This window comes from Phocoena sinus, chromosome 2 (genome assembly GCF_008692025.1).
Source record: "Phocoena sinus isolate mPhoSin1 chromosome 2, mPhoSin1.pri, whole genome shotgun sequence".
Taxonomy (NCBI): domain Eukaryota; kingdom Metazoa; phylum Chordata; class Mammalia; order Artiodactyla; family Phocoenidae; genus Phocoena; species Phocoena sinus.
The window spans coordinates 112,791,461-112,814,128 of NC_045764.1; the positions used below are offsets into that span (position 1 = coordinate 112,791,461).

The 22,668-nt window shown below is 43.0% G+C and overlaps 1 protein-coding gene and 1 long non-coding RNA gene across 3 annotated transcripts in view; one reads left to right on the plus strand and one right to left on the minus strand.

Moving 5' to 3' along the window:
- The window catches only part of NPAS3 (neuronal PAS domain protein 3), a 758,103-nt gene that overhangs the window by 662,340 nt on the left and 73,095 nt on the right, over nucleotides 1–22,668 (plus strand). The gene's annotated exons all lie outside the window — the stretch shown is intronic.
- Nucleotides 1–22,668, minus strand: part of LOC116748358 — a 251,025-nt gene that overhangs the window by 77,682 nt on the left and 150,675 nt on the right. For both annotated transcript variants that reach the window (XR_004348265.1, XR_004348266.1), the window contains exon 2: nucleotides 19,456–19,719. This is a non-coding gene — a long non-coding RNA (uncharacterized LOC116748358). The remainder of the gene's footprint in view (nucleotides 1–19,455; nucleotides 19,720–22,668) is intronic.

Here is a 22,668-nt window from a genome sequence, read left to right on the forward strand (position 1 = left end):
AAGTGGTATGCGTGCACACTTGGAAATGTGGGCGCACTTTAAGGCAGGTGGCTCATAAACCATTTCTCCATCGCTGTCGGCTTTAGCAGCTGACAATTAACTCCATTATTAAGCTTAAGAATTGACTGCATCGCTTCCATTTTCTTTGAAGCTGTCCGAAGTAAGAGAGGCCCTCATTTTTATTTGCTTGTTGTCTAAATGAAGCTGCTACTTAGAGACTGTTTTTGTCATATCACATCAGTTTTGCTGAAAGCTGCGGCAAGACAGGTGAACACGTGGATCCATTTTGGAAGCTTTTTTTTTTTTTTTTTTTTTTTTTCCCACCTACCAGGAGGGGGAAAAAAGGTGGAACATCTTTTTTTCTTTCTCTCTTTCTTTGCAGCTTGGTCTTCCTTGGGCAGTGTGACAATTTATGGAGTTAATAGCACCTATAGAGTTCATACACCCCTTTTCTCCCACAGAAGCATTCACAAAAACAAGTTTCACGGAAGTTTTGGAGGTGCTCGGATGAATAGCTATGTCGCTAACCCTAACTTTGGCAGCCTGTACATGGCAGAGCATGTTCAATATTGTATTCATCCTTTCCACATTACCAAAAGGGAGGCAAAATCTGCCCCTGTATTTAAACAGAAGAATGGACAGACTTCCTTTTGTTGCAAAGTCCGTGTCTTTTGTGAGCATACTATAATTGAAGGCCCCTTAATAATACAGGACGTGGAGAAGCTGTGGAGAAAAAGAATTGGGAGTTCATGTGGAATGTTCCTTAGGTCCTACCCACTGTAGCAAATAGGAAACTTTGCCAATATGTATCCAGGCTCCAGAGGGATACAGATCAGTAACTGAATCGTAGGTAAATAGATAGATTAGATATGGCAATGGCGGGAAACACATGCTGAAAAACAAATCCACAAGAACAATTTTACAGAGCCCGCCTTCTATTTTCATAAGGAAACGAAGCCAAGGAATCTGACAAGGGAGGAAATCAAATCATCTGTCAAGTTCCTCTACCTTTCATTTATCACACAGTTTAATACCGTAATGAAAAATAGCAAATGAAAAATGAAGTGAATGACCAATGAAAAATGCGTTCTCTGAGGACGCACTAATGTGTTATTAGCCTAAATCCTCCACCCCTATACACACATCACTGCTAGGGGAGACCCCGTGGTCACACCACCTTTTTCATTCAAGTATGACAAATCCTGGGATGACAGTAGCATTGTGATTGGGAGAGCTCTCAATACAGAAAAGCTTCCCTCCATCCTTTAGTCCTTTCAGGCTCCTACAATTTTTTTTACCCCTTCTTTACATCAAAATCTGAGCTAGGACGGGGTGGCTGGATGTGAGCAGAGGCCCAGTAATTCCAGACTCAGTAAAGAAACTTAGTGAAGGGAAGACAGGATGGCACCATCATTTATGGACTGTTCACCACATGCCAAAGACTGACCTTCGTAATCACCATGCAAGGTAGTGTGAACCCCATTTTCACAACTGAGGAGACTGAAAATTGGACCAATTCATTTGTCCAACTCCTAAAAGTGGTAGAGGGAGAATTTGGACCCAGGCCTAGTTGATAACAAACCCTGTGTCCTCCCCACTGATCGTGCCACTTCCCGTAGTCCAAGAAGATGGAAATGTCTCACCAAGAGGATGTTAGAGCACCTGCATGGGAGTACAGAGAATGAAAAGGAACTTGGTCGATGGCTTTAAATATAAAATCCAAACAATAACGGCTAATATTTACTGAGCGCTTACAACGTGCCAGGCATTTATCAAAGTACTACGTTAACTTGTTTGATCATCCCAATAACCCTAGGAGTGGGTACTATTCTTAATATCTTTTCCAGCTGATGGACCTAAGGCTCAGATAAGTCAAGGAAGTCACCCAAGTTTATACAGCTAGACAGCGGTAAAGATAGGAATCTAACCTAAGCAGCTGGCTCCAGAGCCTTCTCCCCAACTGCTACCTCTGCCCCGTTAGCCTTTAGACCGGGAGGGAAGTGAGAACTTGCCTGGGACAGAAAGGATATCTGGCAGCCTGATGGTTCATTAGAAGAAAAGGTTATCGTTAAGAAAATAGTTTTAGGAACAGCAATGAAATAGCTCCATTGAAATAATACCACCCATTAAAATAAAATACCATTTATCTTCAATCCTCCTATCCAAACAGTTTGCGGAAGAGATAACATTTATTTTACACACTCGGTACAGTTGAGCAGATTGTGGGTACTCAGAACAGTCTCTTGCTCCTAAGCCCGGATGATTTATAAGGCAGAATATATTTCTTTCTGAGGAGCAGAGAAGTTGATTCTGATTTAGACAGTATGTGCTTTTGAGCTGCAAACCAAAACTGACCTCAGCATAATTAGGTTGGATGCGGTAGAGTGAGAACTTGAACACAAATCGTTCTATTTTGACAAGCAGGGTTCAAGAGCGGCTGCTTTCTTTCTTTCTGTCTTTTTTTTCCCAAAAGGAGGATGATGATTATTTAATATTTGTTGAGTGCCAACAGTGTCCTCAGTGCTGCGCAAGGCCTAGGAACTGGATGTTGGAAACTGCCTGAAGGGAAACGTTAGCAAATTAAAATCCGTAGACTCAGCATGAAGGCGGCTGAGGAATACCTGATTAGAGGAAGACTCTGCACCCATCCCAGAACAACAACAAAAAAAGAAGTGATAAGGCGAGAAAGAAAAATCTGTATTGCTCAAAAGGCAGGGATGCAGTCGGGTGGGCTTTAGAAGAGAGAGCTCCCACCCAAGTGAAGCTGATGGAAAGGAACAGAAACTTCAGCAGGCAAAATGGAGGGCAGAAGGAAGAATAAATTCAAAGAACAAAGACATCAAGGCAAATTATCAGCCTTTCTACGACTCCTTCAAGGGAAGGGGCCCTGGAGGAAAGGCAGCTGCAGGTCGGGGTGTTGGGAGCGGCTTGGGGATCACAGAGTGCAGCTCAACGATAGCTCTGCCTGTGTGCGTGGTACAGAGCACGATGGGGACATCTCTGGCCCGGGGGTGGTGAGGGAAAGTGCACTTTGGGTGGTGAAGGTGGAGCTGTGTCCCAGAGATAGGGACATCAAAGAAAGCTAGGGTGGAAATTACATTTCGTTACCTCCCCAGGGGCTGATGGCCTCACTTGGAAAGTCCTAGAGCAGCCAAAAAAGAAGCTGATCCCAAGCACCACCACAATCATCCCCATGGTGGCAGCACCTACAGCTCCGAGCAGGCAGGTCTCCCAGCAGGTGCCTAGCTCAGGGCTCACCTCTCAGCGAGTGCGGTGGCATTCTGGAAAGAAACACTGCAATAGTGGAATCAGAGCAAATTGGAGAAGACTTAGAAGCTATGGAGTCCTTTGAAGGAGTCCCCAAAACCATGGTGAAAGAGAACTGGTGGACGCAATGCATTCTGACTTTCAAAGGACTTCCAGAAACAGAGGAAGAAAAAAATAATAATAATCCTTGCAAGAGGCTATTAAGCAAAATTGGTAACCGTGAGGCAAGTGTTAAAATTCCGTTACATCTTAAAAACTAGTTAAGAGATGGAAAGCAATGAGTGGGAATAAAAGGCCATTTCTTTCTGTAGAAAGAGGTGAATTGTGGGGAGCCCAAGGGAGAATGCTGATACCAGCTTTCTTCAGGCTTAATAACAACCTGGAAGAGGAAGATGAAAGCAAGATGGCAAAACTTGTTGATGAAAAAGAATTATTTAAGGGCATTTGAGTCATGGAAGAATCTGAGAGAGTCTAGAAAACACAGACACAGAAGAGGCAAAAAAAAAAAAAAAAAAAAAAAAAAAAAAACAGGAAAATTTAAAATATCCCAGCAAGTAAAAATTCAGCTAAAGCAGGTAGAGGGCAACCCACCTCAGAAAGGAGAAGGAGAAACCAAGATCACCTGAACGCGTCTCTCCAGGGCTAAGCAGCCTGGGTGTGGTTGTCCGGAGTACGGTTCTTTTGTGGGATTAACTGAGACTAGTCATTGGTCACTGTGGAGACTAGTTTATCATCTGCCGCTGCTAGACCTGAGCTCCCCAGTTTTTCGTCTTCTCTAGTTGTAAAATAAGGACAATAAAATTGGCCTCGTCCGTAGGAATACTGAGGGATCAGATCTGGATTTGATTGAACACTCCAAGTGAGACAGTGTTACCCCATATATTCACTGATTGGATTAGTAGACAGGTCTCCAAAATACCCAAGTGACTTTTGTGTTCCATTCTACTGCCTGCCTTTGGCACATGACTGAAGCTCTTTTCTGCTCGGAAAATGCTTTATTTCTACAGATGGCACCAAAGCATACCCTGTGTGTGTGTGAGTTAGGCACTGTCCCCTGGAGAAAGGTTCATGAATAGGAAGTTAATAGGCTTCTTATAAGAATAAATTCTAGCTATTTCAAATTTAAAGGAAATACTGTCCCACCCCAAAGCCCAATGAATAATATCTCGGGAAGCCAGGAAGTGAATCTGTACTCTGCTACTTCCCGCCCCACTCTCCCAATCCCAGCCATCTGGAGAACAGAGCCCAGCTTCTGAAAAACTGACTCAGGACGGCAAGAGTTTAGCTTGACTTTGCAGCTGAATTGGGTGGTATCAGAGAGTAACAGGAGAAGTAAAGGTAAGAGGGGCTGATACTGTAACATTTGCAAAGTACTTCACAGTTGAAAAAGTGCTTTCACATCCATTGGTTTGTTTAATTCTCACAAGGACCTTGTTGTGGGAGTCCCACATCTCACCATTTTATAGATGAGAAAACCAAAACCGAGGTACAGAAAGGTTCACGATAGCTGATGCACAAAAGAGCTGGAACTCCAGCTTGGCGGTTCTCATGACACAAACCCATTCTCTTTCCACTTCATCAAATAAAAAAAGGAGGAAAATAAGCCTGCCCTTCTCAGGGACTTAAATAACCTTGTAGGCATGGGGATGGTTGATGTTTATCATCACTGGGATTTTTGTGGACCCCTGTCCTCCTCTCCCACCCCCGCTCCAAGGCATATGCGCACGCACGCACGCACGCACACACACACACACACACACACACACACACCAGCCCAGAGAGCACTTAAGGTAAATGCAAGCGGCCACTTGGACATTCACATGTGTTAGCCCGAGCAAACCACTGGAGAGACGTGTTTACACATTCAACATTTCCTTTAGAAGGTCTGTAGAGATTGGGATTTCTGTTTGCACTCATCTTATGTTAGTGATTTTCATACTACATTAGCAAATTTAATCTCTGCTAATGGGATAGGAAGTTACAAACACAATGAGACTTGATTTAACAACTTTCAGACTTTGACGGCAACAGCAAAATTTGCTAGCAGAACACCAATTCCAGTCTCTAATTGAAAGATGAATCAGGATACAGGAACCTCAGTAGTTCTCACGTTTCAGATCTAGAGTGGAGCCAGGGTGGACGGTGGGCAGTTTGGGATGGAAGAAGTTTGTGAATGGGGAGAGACAGCTTGAGGGGCCACTGTTGGGCTTGAGATCTGAGTTATTCTGAGTTAATAGAGTTTAATTTGTGAATTACATAGCTTCTCAATCACTAGATTGATGGAGCCTCGGGAAAGCACGGGTCTTGAAATCACCAAAATAATCATCAAATCTCACGTATCAAGCCAAGGCAGCATATTTCTCCACCACGCCCTTCATCTGGGGGCCAGACAACTGGAAAATAAATGGCTTAACCTCCCTGGGAGCACTTTGCTCCTGACCACTTTCTGTCATAAATGGGAGAAACACTCAAACAAGGAATCCCCAAAGCAAGGAAAAAGAAGCCCCAAGTGTGGGGACTGGCAAAAAAAATTGAACCTATTTTATAAACAAAACCTCTTTTGCTCTATATGCACATTATAAATATGAATTTAGATCATCAGGTGGCCGGATAGTCCAAGATCCAGAAACGTACTCAAAGTGCCAAGGTCCTCAGGTCATTACCCGACCTTATCCCACCGAACTTCCGGAACGTCTGCTTAAAAGTTCTGCTGGGAGCAAGCACATGTTTCCAACTCACTCACCTTCAGGACCGAAACCCCTCTCTATTATTATTATTTTTCTTTTTACCAGGCAGAGGTTTCTCGCTGTAACTCATACATGCATGCACTGGATAATGAAACTTCCCTGATTACCTTATAACTGCACATTAAAAATTTACTAAGATAAAATTAATGTGATTTTAATAATATTGTTTTAATATACAGACTGTCAGATGACAGGGAGAAAATCTGGAATCCCACGTGCCGTGTGCCTCTTTTGCAGCCCCCTCAGAACAACAGCTGAACCGGTAGAGGCGCGTTGTCTGTTAAAATTTCTGAGACGTGCCCCCCAGGGGAAATGGCTGAAGCTGGGCCTTTTTAAAATGTGACTGGACAATGCTTTTGAGACTATAATGTAGAGAACTTCCCTGCGTGATGGGGGACTGGGGCAAATCAACGTATACAGAACGTTGTTTCCTGTACACTCTTCGGTGAGATTCAGCCAGAGAACAGCACTTCAAAGAATCTTTTGATGGAGAAAAAATGTTTTCATTTGCCCGTTTCATGATACTGCTGCGGGATACTTACAGTTGATTTACTATAATGACGGGACACGGCTACTGTCCCAAAGGAAAAGAAATCTTACTTTTCTTCTCCTGCCACATTTATTATTCCCAGCTAGAGGTGAGGACAGGCAAGTGACGGGTTAAAGGGGAAGATGACTGGAACACAGCAAATAGAGATTAGACTCTCACCATGGTCACTTGCACAAGGCCTGTGACCCAGGGCAGAAACGTTCCCATGGTCAGGTGCCTGCTCGCACTGAACCCCAATGAAGAGAGCAGACCTCCCAGCTCTGCACGGCTGCCGAGGATCTGAGGGGCCAGGAATAAGTAACAGGCTGGCTTCCACCCTGTTGGGCAAAGACTCAGCCAAAAGAAGTGCCAGGACACTGTGCTGACCCACTTCGACCCTTCTTCTCTGTTTGTTCCCAGGCAGAATAGATACAAAAGCATCACTATGGCACGGTGAAAAGTGGGAGAAGCATTCTGGAAATTGACATGCAAATAAGCACGCCAAGTACTCCACTTTGTTCTAAAAATTCCCATCACTGAGACCTGTAAAAACACCAATCAGAAGAGGGGCAGTGATGGGAAGGGCCTCATGGTTCTGCAGCCAGAGTCTTCCCCTTTGAGGGACTGTTTCTGTACCATGTGCCAGTCTGAGCTGGTGCAGGTGAAACTAAACATGCACCCACAAACGACCAAGAAGCCAACAGGTTTACATGTAACAGATCGGTATGCTATAACAGCACACATCCGTTCAAGGGGCATCTTTGGTGACTGATCCTAGCTGCCCACAAGAGCCATAAGATGCAAACATGCTTCACAGCCTGGGTTCCTGAGAGAAGCCAAATATTTCAAATGGGCCAAAGGCAACTGTCTCTGCAAAGCCAGTTCCCGCACGCCGAGCAGATGCACGACTTCCTGCGAAAGGACACTCAAGTTCTAGACAAGGGTCTTAAGACAAAATCCCTGCCTTAATCACCGTCCTTTAAATCACCACTGCCTCTGATGACCTAGATGTCAGGGTCCCACCACTAAGATCCCAGGGCATACTCCATACAGTGCTAAATGCAGTCAAATATCACCTATGAAGGTGGAGCTGCAGGATGTCTCTAGTTTAAGTGACGATGAACACCAGACCCTGAGAAAGCTGGTCCATTCTTACAGCGGGTGGTGCAGGCCACATGCAGGAGGAGACACAAGGTGGGTGGAGGTTGAAGTGAATGCTCTGGAAGCTGGGCTCTTTTTTTTTTTTTTTTAAATATTTATTTATTTTTGGCTGCGTCGGGTCTTCCTTGCTGCGTGCGTGCTTTCTCTAGTTGCGGTGAGCGGGGGCTACTCTTTGTTGCAGTGCATGGGCTTCTCATTGTGGTGGCTTCTCTTGCTGCGGAGCACGGGCTCTAGGCACGCGGGCATCCGTAGTTGTGGCACACTGGCTCAGTAGTTGTGGCTCTAGAGCGCAGGCTCAGTAGTTGCGGCACATGGGCTTCATCGCTCCGTGGCGTGTGGGAACTTCCCGGACCAGGGCTTGAACCCATGTCCCCTACGTTGGCAGACGGATTCTTAACAACTGTGCCACCAGGGAAGCCCCGAAGCTGGGCTCTTTATTAGGAAATTAGTGGACTCAGTTTTTTAAAAACCTGGTTCTATTTATGTCATGTGTCGCACACACCTCACCAACAGGAGGCTGACTCCACATCATGCGGGGTCCCTCACCATCACTGTCTTCTTCCCCTCCCAGTTATCCCAGAGCCAAACCTTCTTGAAAATTATCAACCCACCTTCTCCCTCACTGGAGACACTCTTTGTCAGGAAAAATCGGGTCACATGCTCAAAGCTCCCAAGTTCCGTCGCTGGATTTAGCATCTACTACCTGCCCAGGAGGATCATTTCAATTCAGTATCAATTTCGTTCACTCTAAAGGAAGTTGTTATCTCATGTAATAAGAAGCCCAAAGGAGGGTCAACCTTAAGATTCATTCCTTCGGTGGCCCAACAACATCATCAGAAACTCGGTTCTCTCCATCTTTCTGCTCTTGCTGCCTCAGAATATGAGTCTCGTCCCCAGCCTTGCTTCTCACTTACGTTTGTAGCAACAGCAATGTCCATACGCAGAGGAGTCTTTGCAATTTTTTGACCTCTTTTAAAACTTCTCCCAAAAGCCAAGTTCAGCATTCGTCCCCTAACTTCTCATGGTTGAAGTGCATCGCTATCAGGGCAGTCATCCTCGGAGGCATTCTTGACACTTCTCTTTCTCTACCATCCCATGTTCAATCTGTCGGCACGTCTGGCCAGTTGTTCCTTCAACAGGTCCTGAATCTGACCAGATCTCACCACCTTCCCCCTGGCCACCTCACCCGGGACTGTGACCACAGCCTCCCTGGTGGCGCTCCTGCCTCCCACCTTTCCCCTGCAGTCTCAGCACAGGAGCGTGATCACGCTTCAGCTCTACTACAAGCTGCCGTGTGGCTTTTGTCATCACATTCAGAGTGAAATCCCAAGTTCTTCGAGGCTCTATCCCTCATGTGCTCACACCACCCATCTCATCATCTCTTTGCCTTCACCCTTATCACTCTCCTTCCCAAACTCTGCTCTAGTGGCATGGACCTCCTTGCTATGCCTTAAACACACGATGCATGTCCCACCTCTGGACTTTTGTACAGGCTGTTTCTTCTTCCTAGAACCCTATTCCACCAGATATCCAAATGCTCACTGCCTCACTTCATTCAAGTCTGTAGTCAGACACCACCTTCACAATGAGAGCTCTCCTGGCCACACTATTTAAAGTTACAACTCTTTCTCCCTACATCCCCCGTGGTCCTCCCCTGTCTTATTTTTCTCCATCACATTTCCTACCATATAGCATACTATATAGTTTACTTATTCATCTTGTCTTTTTTTTTTTTTTAACCTCCTAAGGGAATGTAAGCTCTATTGAGGAGGGTTTGTTTTTTGGGTTTTTTTTTTTCCCCACTACAGGAACTCCAGAACCTAGAATAGTGACAGGAACTAGTAGAAACTTATTAAATACTTGTTGAATGAATAAGTTCTGAAACCAGTTGTAGGCAACTAGACCCACAGTGGCTTTAGCCAACCGTGATTCATGCCTGGGGCTGAGCTTACTTCCCCTGAATAATGTAGCTGGGCAGAGGGAGGTGGGTCTGTGGGAGAGATAAATGCCAGTGGGTGGGGAGGGGCTGCAGGAATAGGGGTTTTTTTTAAGGAAAAAAGGACAGGGAGAGTTTGGGGGAAGCAATCAACAGTGCCAGCTACACATTCCTTGATTTACTTCCCTTTTTAAAGACAAGAGGGGCTTCCCCGGTGGCACAGCGGTTGGGAGTCCGCCTGCTGATGCAGGGGACACAGGTTCGTGCCCTGATCCGGGAAGATCCCACATGCCGCGGAGCGGCTGGGCCCGTGGGCCATGGCCGCTGTGCTCCGCAGCGGGAGAGGCCACAGCGTGAGAGGCCCGCGTACTGCAAAAAAAACCAAAACAACAAACAAACAAAAAAAACCAAGAGAGATAATTATCCAATTTAATCCTGAGTCAGGAAAATTACCTTGTCATTGATTCTATATTTCCCCCACATTTTATCATCTCTAACTTTGGGGCGCATCTTGCAATTAATGTTATCTCATGATTCTATAATCGGCAGTATTTTTTTCTTAGTGCTTCATACAAGCACGGGGTACCTTAAATTGATAATGTCTTAGAGTCAATGAAATCCCATAGTATCCCTTGAAATATCATATGCTTCTGAAGTATGAAGCAATACCAAGGAGGAAAGAATGTTCTCATCATTTTCCGTAGACACATAAGCTGGCTGCCATTAAATAAACCAGTTTTAAAATCTCTCAGGATCTCCCACAAACCGGACATCCTCTTTGTCTCTTGCCTTCTTACTGGGATGCTTTGATTTCAGATAATGTCTGAGCAGAGACGCTTCCTTCAGCAGTGTCGTTTGACCCAGATTGTATGTTTTTATAGCCTGAGCCAATTAGTTAAAGTGACTTTGACTATAATAGGGACCTGTGACATTCCTCAGTATTATTGCATTAGTCACCCTGGAACAGTTTCTGGCTTGTGTTTTTCGTCTGGCTCTGATTGTGCTTTCTTTATCCTGATGTTTAGATGATTGGTTGCTGTCCTATAAAATAATGACCTTGGAGCCCTTGAAATTAAACCCTGTCTGATTTTCTTTATTTCAATAAGTCCTTGGCACTCAGTGGAACAGTGTGAATCACCTTTATTGTTCTGATTACTAATCAAGGGTTTTTTTCCCCAACCTTTTTAATCTATATTAATCAAATGAGGGTTGGGCTGGGGAGTCAGGAAGCTTGGGTTCTCCCAACTGTGTTCCTGGGGGTGGGGTAAACCTGGGCAAATCGCTTACCCTCCCCTGCTCTCATTTTTCTTGCTATACATGGGGAGATTGTTCTAGATCATCACTGAGCTAGATCATCTAGCTCTCTAAGTCTGTGCTGGAATGGGCTCATGGTGCCAGGACCAATGTATGTTTAACTTGGGCTACAGTTCCGGCCTCCATCCCAAGGCTGCACTGGCAGAGGGCTATACCTCATTAAATGCACTAATTTATCTATGAAATAAAGTTAGATAAGCACTGACCATGAACTCCTTGAGAGCAAAACAATGTCTCATTGATCTTTGTAACCCATCACTACACAGACACTCCTTGAAAACAAGGACAGTTATCTATGCAATTAATTTCGGTATCCCCAGTGCCCCACAGAGTGTAAGTGCCTCGTACATATTCGCTGAATATAAAGAACTGAAAGGTGGCACTGCAGCCACTATTTCCCCTCAGCCTTGATAGAAACCATAGTTTTCCATTCCTTCCATGCTTTGTTTCTCTATTCTTCCCTATCATGTTTTTCTCCTTTGGTGCTTCTACTTTTACATTTATGTGTTTTCCTTCTTTTTTTTTTCTCATTGGTATCATGTCGTTTTTCATTAGTCTAAATTGTAGTCTCTTTTTTGTGGTAAAATATAAGTGACATAAAAGTGACCATTTTGGCAATTTTTAAGTAAAAAATTAAGTAGCATTAAGTATATTCACATTATGCCACCACTGTCACCATCCATCTCCGGAACTTTTTCATTGTCCTGAACCAAACCTCTTGTACCCGTGAAACAAAAGCTCCCCATCTGCTCCTCCCCCAAGCCTCTGGGAACCACTATCATACTTTCTGTCTTTATTAATTTGCCTATTCTAGGTACCTCATATAAGCGGAATTCTACTCTCTTTTACATTTATGGGTTTTTCCTTTGCCCCTTCTGACCCTTCTTTTCTCTTAATTTTCCTTTTTTTTTTTTTTGCGGTACACGGGCCTCTCACCGTTGTGGCCTCTCCCATTGCGGAGCACAGCCTCCGGACGCGCAGGCTCAGCGGCCATGGCTCGTGGGCCCAGCCACTCCGCAGCATGTGGGATCTTCCTGGACCGGGGCACGAACCCGTGTCCCCTGCATCGGCAGGCGGACTCTCAACCACTGTGCCACCAGGGAAGCCCTCTTACTTTTCCTTTTTGTTTTCGTTTTTCCTTGCAGCTGCCCTTTCCATGCATTGTCTTATTTTCTCTGTCCTTTTCTGCACCCTTAGTCGCCACCTGCTATAGGGCACTGCTTTAACATTTTCTTGTTTCTTATATTCACACATAATTTTTAGGTTTTTAATTCATTCTTTCATAAAGTTCTGTTATATTTAAATGTGTCACAGAACATTTAAGGGCAGAAATATGATTCTTTAAAAAGTTTTGAAAGCGGGTTTCTGGAAAGGGCTAGCTCATAAAATGACAGCACTAGAAAGCTAGAGAGGAGAGCGGAGTTGATGTAGTTAGAAGGGATTTGCCAGAGAAACTTGTACCTGTTTGAAAACCATTGTAGGATTTACATAAACTCAGGGACTATCAAATAACCTAAGCATTCTCTGGCATTTTTCTTCTGATCATGCTCTAACTGCCTCCCCCCACCAAAAAAAAAAAAAAAAAATCACAAAGAGAGAAAAGTCCATCTCTTCAGTGGCAAAAGACAGGAGTCCTGGAGTTCAGCTGCAAAGGCAAACGGACTCCTGTCTGATAAGGGGCAAGTTAGGCACGCTGTTGATTAGTGTTCAATACCGACTTTTCCCTGAAATCTCAACTTGCAGAGCAGGCAGAAGCAGACTCTTTGGGAGAAGTTATGGACAGTACAAGCACCAACCCTTTAAACACACAAACATAGTACACGGAGATAGATATAATAAATGTACATTTCTTAAAATCTGGAAAATAAAGTAAAAATTAAAATCACTCCAAATTCCTATCATCCTTTTGCCCACCTTCTCACATACTTCTTTCCATGCACCAGAACCCTTTGAAATATACTGCAGCCAGAAATGAAAGAACGTTCAAGATTTGTAAGTAAATTACAACTAATAAATCTAGATTTAGCTGAAGCCATTCTATAGAAGCAATCGTGGGTATTTGAGCGTGTATGGTCATAGACAATGGATCCTCCTTAAAATGGGAAAAATAAAAGAGCTTATCTCAAAAAGTGTTGTGACAACTAAATTAAATGTGTATGTAAATGACCCGGCATTAATCCTAATTCCCTGTGCCTCAGAACTGCTATGCGCAAAATAAAATGGCTATTAAGAAAATCTAGGCTATCACCCAGCATGTGGATTTAAAATCGTAATGTTGCAAATGTTGGGATACCTGCTTTTGTAATGATTATATTTATTTTTTAAAAGCTCCAAATATGACTTTATTCGTGCTTCCTCAGTTTTTTTTGGTCTGGGGAAAGCACAGGTCATTGGCACGTGCAGCTGAGGACCAGCAGCTGGTCTGCAAACTCAAACCTACAGTGTGGTTATAAGAATAGCATTCCTGGGCTTCCCTGGTGGCGCAGTGGTTGAGAGTCCGCCTGCCGATGCGGGGGACACGGGTTCGTGCCCCGGTCCGCGAGGATCCCACGTGCCACGGAGCAGCTGGGCCCGTGAACCATGGCTGCTGAGCCTGAGCGTCTGGAGCCTGTGCTCCGCAACGGGAGAGGCCACAACAGTGAGAGGCCCACGTACCGCAAAAAAAAGAATAAAAAAGAATAGCATTCCACTCTTTTTCCCCTTTTTTATTTTTTATTTTTTATTTTTTATTTTTTGCGGTATGCGGGCCTCTCACTGCTGTGGCCTCTCCCATTGCGGAGCACAGGCTCCGGACGCGCAGGCCCAGCGGCCATGGCTCACGGGCCCAGCCACTCCGCGGCATGCGGGATCCTCCCGGACCGGGGCACGAACCGGTATCCCCTGCATCGGCAGGCGGACTCTCAACCACTGCGCCACCAGGGAAGCCCTTTTTCCCCTTTTTTCCTCAATATGCCAAGGTTCCTGCTTTGTACCTTTTACTGTTGCTTTAACTGTATCACTTGTGTGTGTTTTTCTCCACCTCTTAGTCCTTTATACTCATCTCTTCAGCCCTCCCTCTGTAGTTTCTTTCTTACTACCCTACATCTTTCTTCCTCCTCATTTTTATTCCCTGTTTAATTCTCTCCTCTCCTCTTTTGCATTTGCATTTTCTCCCATCCACATTTATTCTGTAGCACTTTCTAGTAAAACCAGTGACTGTAAAATTTTCTTACCATCTTGCAGTCAGGTTCATGATACCTATCCATTTTGGAAATTTATCAGCCTAGAAATCTTTTACCCAAAGTCATGTTAATGATAATAGCACAACCAGGAACGTTAGTGAATATATGAATTTTGAGAACAAAATAGTAACATGTCTATAGGTAGGTTTTTTCTTTTCCCGACATTAATAAGATTCACATTTGATGTGGTATTTCAGCACCAGGTACTTCATAAGTATGCAACAAATGTTTGCTGCTCAAATTTAACTTACGTTAATCGAGGCTTTCCTTCATATGGATTTATTTGATTCTCCCAGCAACCTCCTGATGCTGGGTAAGACATGTAATATCATGGGCTTCATGGGGATAAGGGAGTAGATGGAGGAGAGATACAGGACTGACTTAAGACTGTAGAGCTTTTTGCCTGCTATGCCAAACCTAGAACCCAAGCTTCCGAATTCCAAGGCATTGCCCCACCCCTATGCCACATTGCTGCTCTCCAGGTTGTGGCCGTCATCCTGCCCAAGGGCACCACTGTTGTTATGCCAGGACAGGATTTTCTGCTCTGAGACCCAGGGGACTACTGAGCATTACTATCCATTTCTGCTCCTTAATCCACCCAATAATCCTAAAAACAGATGTTAGAACCAGCCTGCGGAGATATTAGCAATACCAACTACAACCGTAAAAGCTACCATTTACCGAGGGCTCATCATGTGCCAGGCGATATGATTTACGTGGGTTAGTTCACACACTCCACTGTACATGGCAATTTAAAGTGACTGCGATTGAGTTCTCTAACTACTATACATATTACTTATGTATCGTATCCAACATTCCTAAAACTGCTTTACAGAGAAAACGTATCTACCCATAGGAAGGGAAAAGAAAAAGAATCGAAGTATTAAAGAGAGCAAAATAAAATCAAAGTAGAACCAAGGAACCTGGTCTCCCAAGTCCTTTCCCTTGCGGCACTGAGTCACCAATCTATGCCATCAGCCTTGCTGATGGACCAGTCCCAGCCCAGCACTGAGCTAGTGACATAGGGAAGTAAATCTTTATATTTAAGATCGTCTCGGCTGTGCGTTCTCAATGCTAAAGGTCTTCTTGCCATAGAGAGGCACTACCTGTGCTCAAGGTAGAGTCAGCCCTCCGTATCCACAGGTTCCACGACCATGGTTTCAACCAACCGTGGATGGAACCCTTGGATACCAAGGGCCAACTGTACCATGACATTTTACATAAGGGACTTGGGCATCCCTGGGTTTTGGTGTTTGTGGGAGGAGGAGGGGCTCCTCAAACCAATCCCCCGCAGATCCCAGGGACGACTGTATCTATAAAACCTCCCTGTAAGACCCTCCTACATGCCTGTGTTAACTGTTGGGGCATTGTCAGCAGATCAGAGCAGAACTGGGGGATGTTATAATAAGAGGAAAATAAAGAAATCCCATGTCTAGGAAGAAGGAACGCTAGTGCAGATATCACATCAATTAAGGGCACGGGGGGTGCGGTGGGGTAGAGAATCTCATTGCCAAATATAAATCCCAAAGAAAATAAAATAGTCCTGACAATAAAAATTACTATTATATTACTGATATGAAAAGAGAAAAGCGTGGTTCTAAGTTCACTGAAAAGTTTCCCTTCGGTCTTGAGTGATTCTTCTCCAGAGCCTCCCAGGGGTACAAGCCTATAATTTTAATTATATCTTGGCATTCTTATAAAGCAAACAGCCTGCTCAGGCAGTATTTATTACACCTGTTAGGAAGAATACTTATGAATATGCTTCACAAATTCCAACCACAGTGATCTACAGTGGGCCTTTTCAAGGACAGAAGGGGTGAGCTGGGATGCACGTTGGAGAAAAGTTGCTCATTAAGGGAAGGTTTGTTATCCGGGAACGTATAATTAAGGCGACGGTCCCACCTTCTGTGACAGCCAACACTCGGGTAGTTGTTTGATTGCTGTGTGGGTCAGGGATCAGCTCCTGCTACAAGATGTAGCCACATTAGTGTGTTAGTGAACAGGTTAGGAAGTAAATTACAGCTGCCTCTCTCAAGCACATTACTGTCGGTCTTCATTGCTTTGTTTTTACTGTACATCAGCAGGACTGTGGCTTCTGAAGACTTTGTGTGACAGGTTAGGCATTTTATCCTTTGAGTAAACAGTAATCATGGTATGAAGAAAGTGGGGCATTGGAGAATTTTTCCTATTCTTTGAGAATTCCACTCTTCCTTTTTAGTTTGCTCCAAGGGCTCATTTGGGGATACATATATTAAGCCCTTTAAATAGTTCATAATAAATCTTTGTCTCAGGCTGATTCTGACAGTTTTTTAAAGAGTCTTTTAAGAGAGACTCCTCAATCATTTGTTAATCCACGGGGTGATCTTTAGACTTCGGGAAAAAAATAACAGCCAGGGCTCTTGGGTAGTGAAAATACAATGTAGGAAAAAAATATATAAATATGGAAAATCCCAAGAATATCATCTTACCGAGATTACTCACATGTTCTGCATGTATCTAAATGCTTGCTTTCTTTCCCAACAAGCCACAAAGGGAAAGGAAAAGAATTGTCAAAATAGCAAGGATTGTAACTGATAATTTTATGTTTTCGGACTTACACGCATCTCCTAAAGTGTTAGACTTCAAATTGTGTAAGAGAATATTCTTTTTAAAGTAAACTAATTCTCTTGGTAGAAAGATAATTTCTTCTCTGCCCTTGTTTCCCCTTTAAGTCTACTTCTGTCTTCCCCTAAATTACTTACATACAAACTATTTTACCTGGTCGGGGAGAGGCACTCTACTTTTCGAGGAAGGATTGTAGATGTTGATTATTAGTGTCAACAAAAGAATTTTGAAGGGCAAGACATAACTTTCAGAATAAAGACCTTTCTAGGTTGGCTTTACGTATTTTAGCTTCCATTTAGATATAAGCTAGTTTGTCTAGTATATTAGATGTTTATAAGTTAAAGAATATAACACGATTTTAGCACCATATGACACTTACCAGAAGAAAGTAAAGGCAATATTAGCTCCCATGTAAATAATTAATACCAGAAATCATTACAATACCTGTGCATTATTTGTGCAATGAGTGGAAAATATTCTAAAGGCTCTCTACAGAATAAAAGAGTGCTCGATCGCAAGTGTTTTACGTATAAATCATTTGCTATTTCAGGGAAACTTAATTTGGATGTATTTGGTTTGGCTTGGAACTGAAGTGATTCAGGAGGAAACTAAAGACACAGGTCATACCTCTGAGTCAAACATGAGGATAAGCATCACGAGAGGGGCATTTTCTCCAGGTATATGATCTGAACCTTCATGTCATTTCTAACATGCAGCTTCTCAAGCTATTAAAAAATACTGAGAACTTTACTAATGACATGCAAATGGAGTTTGTTAGAAATAAATGCAATAATAAAATGGAGAAGTGGGCAAACAACAGCCTACTGTTATAGATGGATTCATTCACACGTAAGGTCAAATAATTGAAGACCTAGAGCAAGGGCGACCATAAATACCTGGTGTCCCTGCTCTGGAGAGGATTAACCACAAAACAATTATGACGAATGTGGTGGGAGCGTTCAGCTACCAGGCAACAGGAAACATGCAGTGCCAGTCTTTAAAATAATCATTTGGCATTACAGAATATACAGTTTAGTCCCAGATGCCATCCTGATATAATGCTAAAGTATTGATGTTAAAAATATCAAGTACCTCATTAGAGCGTTATATGCGAAGCAGGAAAGGGGGCAGTAATTATAATAGTATCAACACACTTGCTTTGCACCCAGTTTGAGAAAAGGCTGCTTCTACCCCATTTTCATCATCACCGTTAGCAATAAATAGCCTTTATGTTTTTAAATTGAAGGAAAAAGGGTACAGCAAAGCTAATTGCGAACAATATAAATAGAATCATTAAAAAAATGACTGCTTTTTTATCCCCCCCCCCCCGCTTGGGAAGACTATGCATAGCCTTGAAGACAATATACAAATGACCTAACATCAAGTTCAGATACGGAAATGATGCCTACACATGTATTGTGATGCCTACACATATATCAGCTGACCAAGATCCTAAGGATGGAGTCCTGTCTTCTTTGCAGCAAAGCAGGGCTACTTCTGCCAGGGGGTAAGAAGACTTTGTTTAGGTGCTGAGATAGGGCAGTGGTCATTGAAACTTACTGGGATCATAAGATAAAGGAAAATTTGCTTAATTAAAGGTGTCAAAAATAGATATTCATTAGCAAAATAACAGATATAGATAATTATGGGGTTATCTCCCATTTCTGGCTCCTCTAAATTATTACAAAGTATAAATAATGTTACTAAGAATATTCTCCAATAAATAAACCTCAGTTCTTTATTGATGATGGATTTAATATAGTACTTCGAACTGAAAACACTTTGAAAAATAACCACTTCAAGATGTGCTGGAATAGAGCCATAATAAAACCAACAAATTTTAGCTGCCTAGTCAAATTCCTCATGTATGATAAAAAATAACAAATTAGCAGAAGATACTGACTCAGGAGACATTTGTGGAGACCTGCCAACCCAGGCTCTCCTCTACACCCAGAACACACACGTTCACACAGGAAAATAAAAACTGGCCGCTGTGCTGGACCCCATATCCAAGAAGGCAAATTTGAAAAAGCCACTTCATCACACCAACGTTCACTTGAATTTTCAATCATTGCCTGGCTCTCTAACGCTCTCCAGTGAGAAAGTTCCAGCCATTCAGAACCTTTTCTGTGTCAAACAGATGTATCCCCGGCCAGTCTCCTAAACTCCTCCATTCTTCCTTCTTGCTAACCACGTGACTCTCTCACACGAAACCCTTCCTCGGTGCCACATAGAGTCCTCATTCTTCCATGAGCAGGGGTTCCAGAGTTAACAGGTAAAACTACAGCCTTCCCAGTTAAATTTGAAACGTACATGCAATATTTGGGTCATACTAAAAAAAGCAGTCATCGTTTATCTGAAATTCAAATTTAACAAGGTGTCCTGTGTGTTCATCTGGGAACCGTCATTAGGAGTAAGCTCTGCTATTGCCACCATCTTTTCCACAAGGCCCACCTCTGCTTCTTCACCTTTATTGAAGCCCTTCTGCCATAGAGCCCAATACTCTAGAAACTTGCTCTTAACAGAGGCCATGATTCATTCCTACGCTTCTGACTCTCCCAGCATGAAAGAGCAGTGGTTATCACCCGGCGTTCCCACTGCCGCTTCCGCAACATTTCCCCCAACCTCAGCATATAAAAACTTCCTCTTAAAAAAGAACAAAACAGCATTCCTTACCTGTTCTCAATGCCGCTGTCAACACCCACACCTTTCGTGAACCTTCCTCAATGGCGAAGGCTGGTGCTATGAGGTCTGCGCAGCCGTCTCCACCGGACGGCAAGAGATGCCAGAGTCAGAGTATCCAGGATGGGTCCCGATTCCACACAGATTTCCTCGACTGCCGAAGCTCAACAGACTCATTTCTTGACTTGCCTATAGTCACCCATTGGCACAGCCATTCCTTGACCTTTAACCATGCTTCATTTTTAAAATGCCAACTACCTGTTAGAAAAAATAGAGAAAACCTTTCTAAGGTATGAGAGCAACAAAAAAAAAGTTACAAAGGGAAAAATGTATAGATTTCTCTATATAAAATTTAAAAAACATATGTTTATCAATGAACATCCTAAACAGAAGTAAAAGGCAAAAAAAATGGGGAAATGTTTGCAAGAAATATGGCAAAGATAATATCCTTAATACATATATCTAAGTATCTCATTCAAATTGATAAGAGAAGAGAGTAAACCTCAATTGGAAAATAGAGGACATAAATGAGTCACTGAAAAAAATTCAAATAGCCAGTAAGTATGTATTAAAACATTATTCAACATCATTAGAAAGAAAAATGCAAATTACGCACATGAGATGTTTTTACATATTGCTTTTCAGAGTATCTTCTCTGTATCTTCTACTAATTTAATATTTTTAGCAAACAAGAACACATATATTAAGATGACAATTAATATGGACATCAAACATTGCTGATAAACATATAAACTGATAACACAGCACAACTTTTCTGGAAAACAAATTGTACGTATTAGCTTTAAACAAAAAAGCTTATCCTCTTTGACCCAGTAATACTTTTTCTAGAAACCCACCCAAAGACGTGATAAGAAAGTTGAAGGAAGATTAATTTCAAAGAAATTCATCACCATGTAATGGAACATTACACAGCCAGGAAAAATAGTGTATTTGAAAGTGATGAACTGATGTAGGCACATGCAGATACTATCATTTCTTATTTTTAAAGCTGCCTTGCAACCAAGGCCGCTAGAGCCCCAACGTCCTATTATTCCCCAAACAGTGTCTAATAAAAGCCCAGCTATTATCCCCTAGTGAGCTGTGACTTTTTTTTAACATTAAAAAATGTAGGAGATACGGGTGTGATCCCACTTTTGAAATAAATATATAAATAAAGAGTAAATAAGGCAGCAACAAAACATATTAGTGTTAATAGTGACTGTAGCTGGGGATAAGGTTACTGGGTTGTTTTTTTTTTCTTATTTATACTTTTGCATATCTTCCAATTTTTCTATGAATGTAGAAAAAATATATAGATCAAAAAGATGAACTTGGGCTCCCCTGGTGGCGCAGTGGTTGAGAGTCCGCCTGCCGATGCAGGGGACACGGGTTCGTGCCCTGGTCCGGGAAGATCCCACATGCTGTGGAGCGGCTGGGCCCGTGAGCCATGGCCGCTGGGCCTGCGCGTCCGGAGCCTGTGCTCCACAACGGGAGAGGCCACAACAGTGAGAGGCCCGCATACCAAAAAAAAAAAAAAAAAAAAAAAAAAAAGATGAACTTGTTTAAAAGCAACAAATGGCATTCTCACAAATCATTCTGGGAAGAAAGCCCCCCCCTTACCGGCTGTCTCACCCAGGTCACCACCTCTACCCCACCCCTACCCCTGTCATTCTTTCCTGTTCCCCAGCTCATCACTCTATCCATCCTCACTTGCTTGTCTCTTAACCCTTTGGAGTCCCTCACTCTGTTGTCTTTCTTTCATTCCCATTGAGCCCACTCCCATCCCTGGGAAAAACCCACTATCCTGAGCAATGCCTTGAAAAACCACAAAGCCATTATTAGTGGGGTACCCTAGAAAATCAGTGCGCTTACAGTTAAGTCATGCAACTTCTAACCACTGTAATCTTATTGCTTATTTTCTATTGATCCTCCTTGCTTTGCCCACATGAGCTGCTCCACAGCTTTTTTCTTTACTCTCAAAATCCCCTCCTTCTCCCACTTCCTTTATCTCAGCAAATGACCTTTACTCTATTGAGATTAAGTTGTTCAGCACGGTTCCCATCACCCTCCCCCTCTCTCTTTTTTTGCTCACATCCTTTTTTTTTCTTCCCCCCATTTCAGAGGCTCACCTCTTTTTCTGTGTTACTAATGAAATAGCCCTTAGGATTTAAATTCTTCAATTAGCATTTCTAATACAGACAACTTTAAACTCAGTCCTCTCAATCAATAAACATACTCAGCTCTCTTTATTTTCATCACCAAATTCACCAAAGAGAAGTAATCACTTATTCACTCAATCTTTATCCCACTTTTCTACTGAAGCTGCTCTCTCTGGAGATCCTCAAATAAATGACAATGCCAATAGGTTCATCTGGGAGGCACAGGACACTGGAAAATTCTTAGTGACCCCTCCCTTAGTTTCCTACATGTTAAATTATTCACCTTTAGTATATCACTTATTTTAATTTTGGACAAAAGTCCAAAGGGTAACAGTTCTAGAATTTCATCGTCACTGGCGCATATCTATGCAAATAATAGTTTTCCGTAAAGCTATTTACCAGTGCAGAGCGATGAAGCTGCAACTCGAATCGTGAGCCCGGAGCTGTGGCATCTTCACCCCGACATACATCCACATGACTTAGTGTTCTGTGACCACACAACAAAAATGTGGCCCTCATCACTCGCCAGCCCCTTACCCTGCATCGCTGTTCTTTCGAGCATTAAGCACTTCCAGAAATGGTTATATATTTTCCCCTCCTCCCAAATGTAAGCACTGTTATAAACAGTCCCAGCTCATTATAGATACTCATTACGTATTTAATGTAAATAACTGAACAAAGACTGAGCGAGCTATAACGTCCAGTATATGCTTACATGTGCTGCGTGAAATACTCCTTGTCTTTAGGGCTATGTGCCGAGTAAGGACAGGCACAGGCAGAGATCAACCTTCAACAACCTAAAAGGTGCCCTCTCAGGCCACACGTCTGCACTTTGCACGTGGAGAGTGATACTTTGTGTATCAATGGTTTGAATCACTGCCTGATTTCTCACCCAGTGCTGCGTAGCTGTTTCTCATCACATGGCATTGTTGTAGTTAGTCACAGACCTTTTAAGCAATGAAAAGGCAGAATGCATATGTGTGTGTTTGCAAGTGCCTCTGGAACCAGGCTCCTCTATATGACTCCTTTTGAAAATATGGTATGTCGA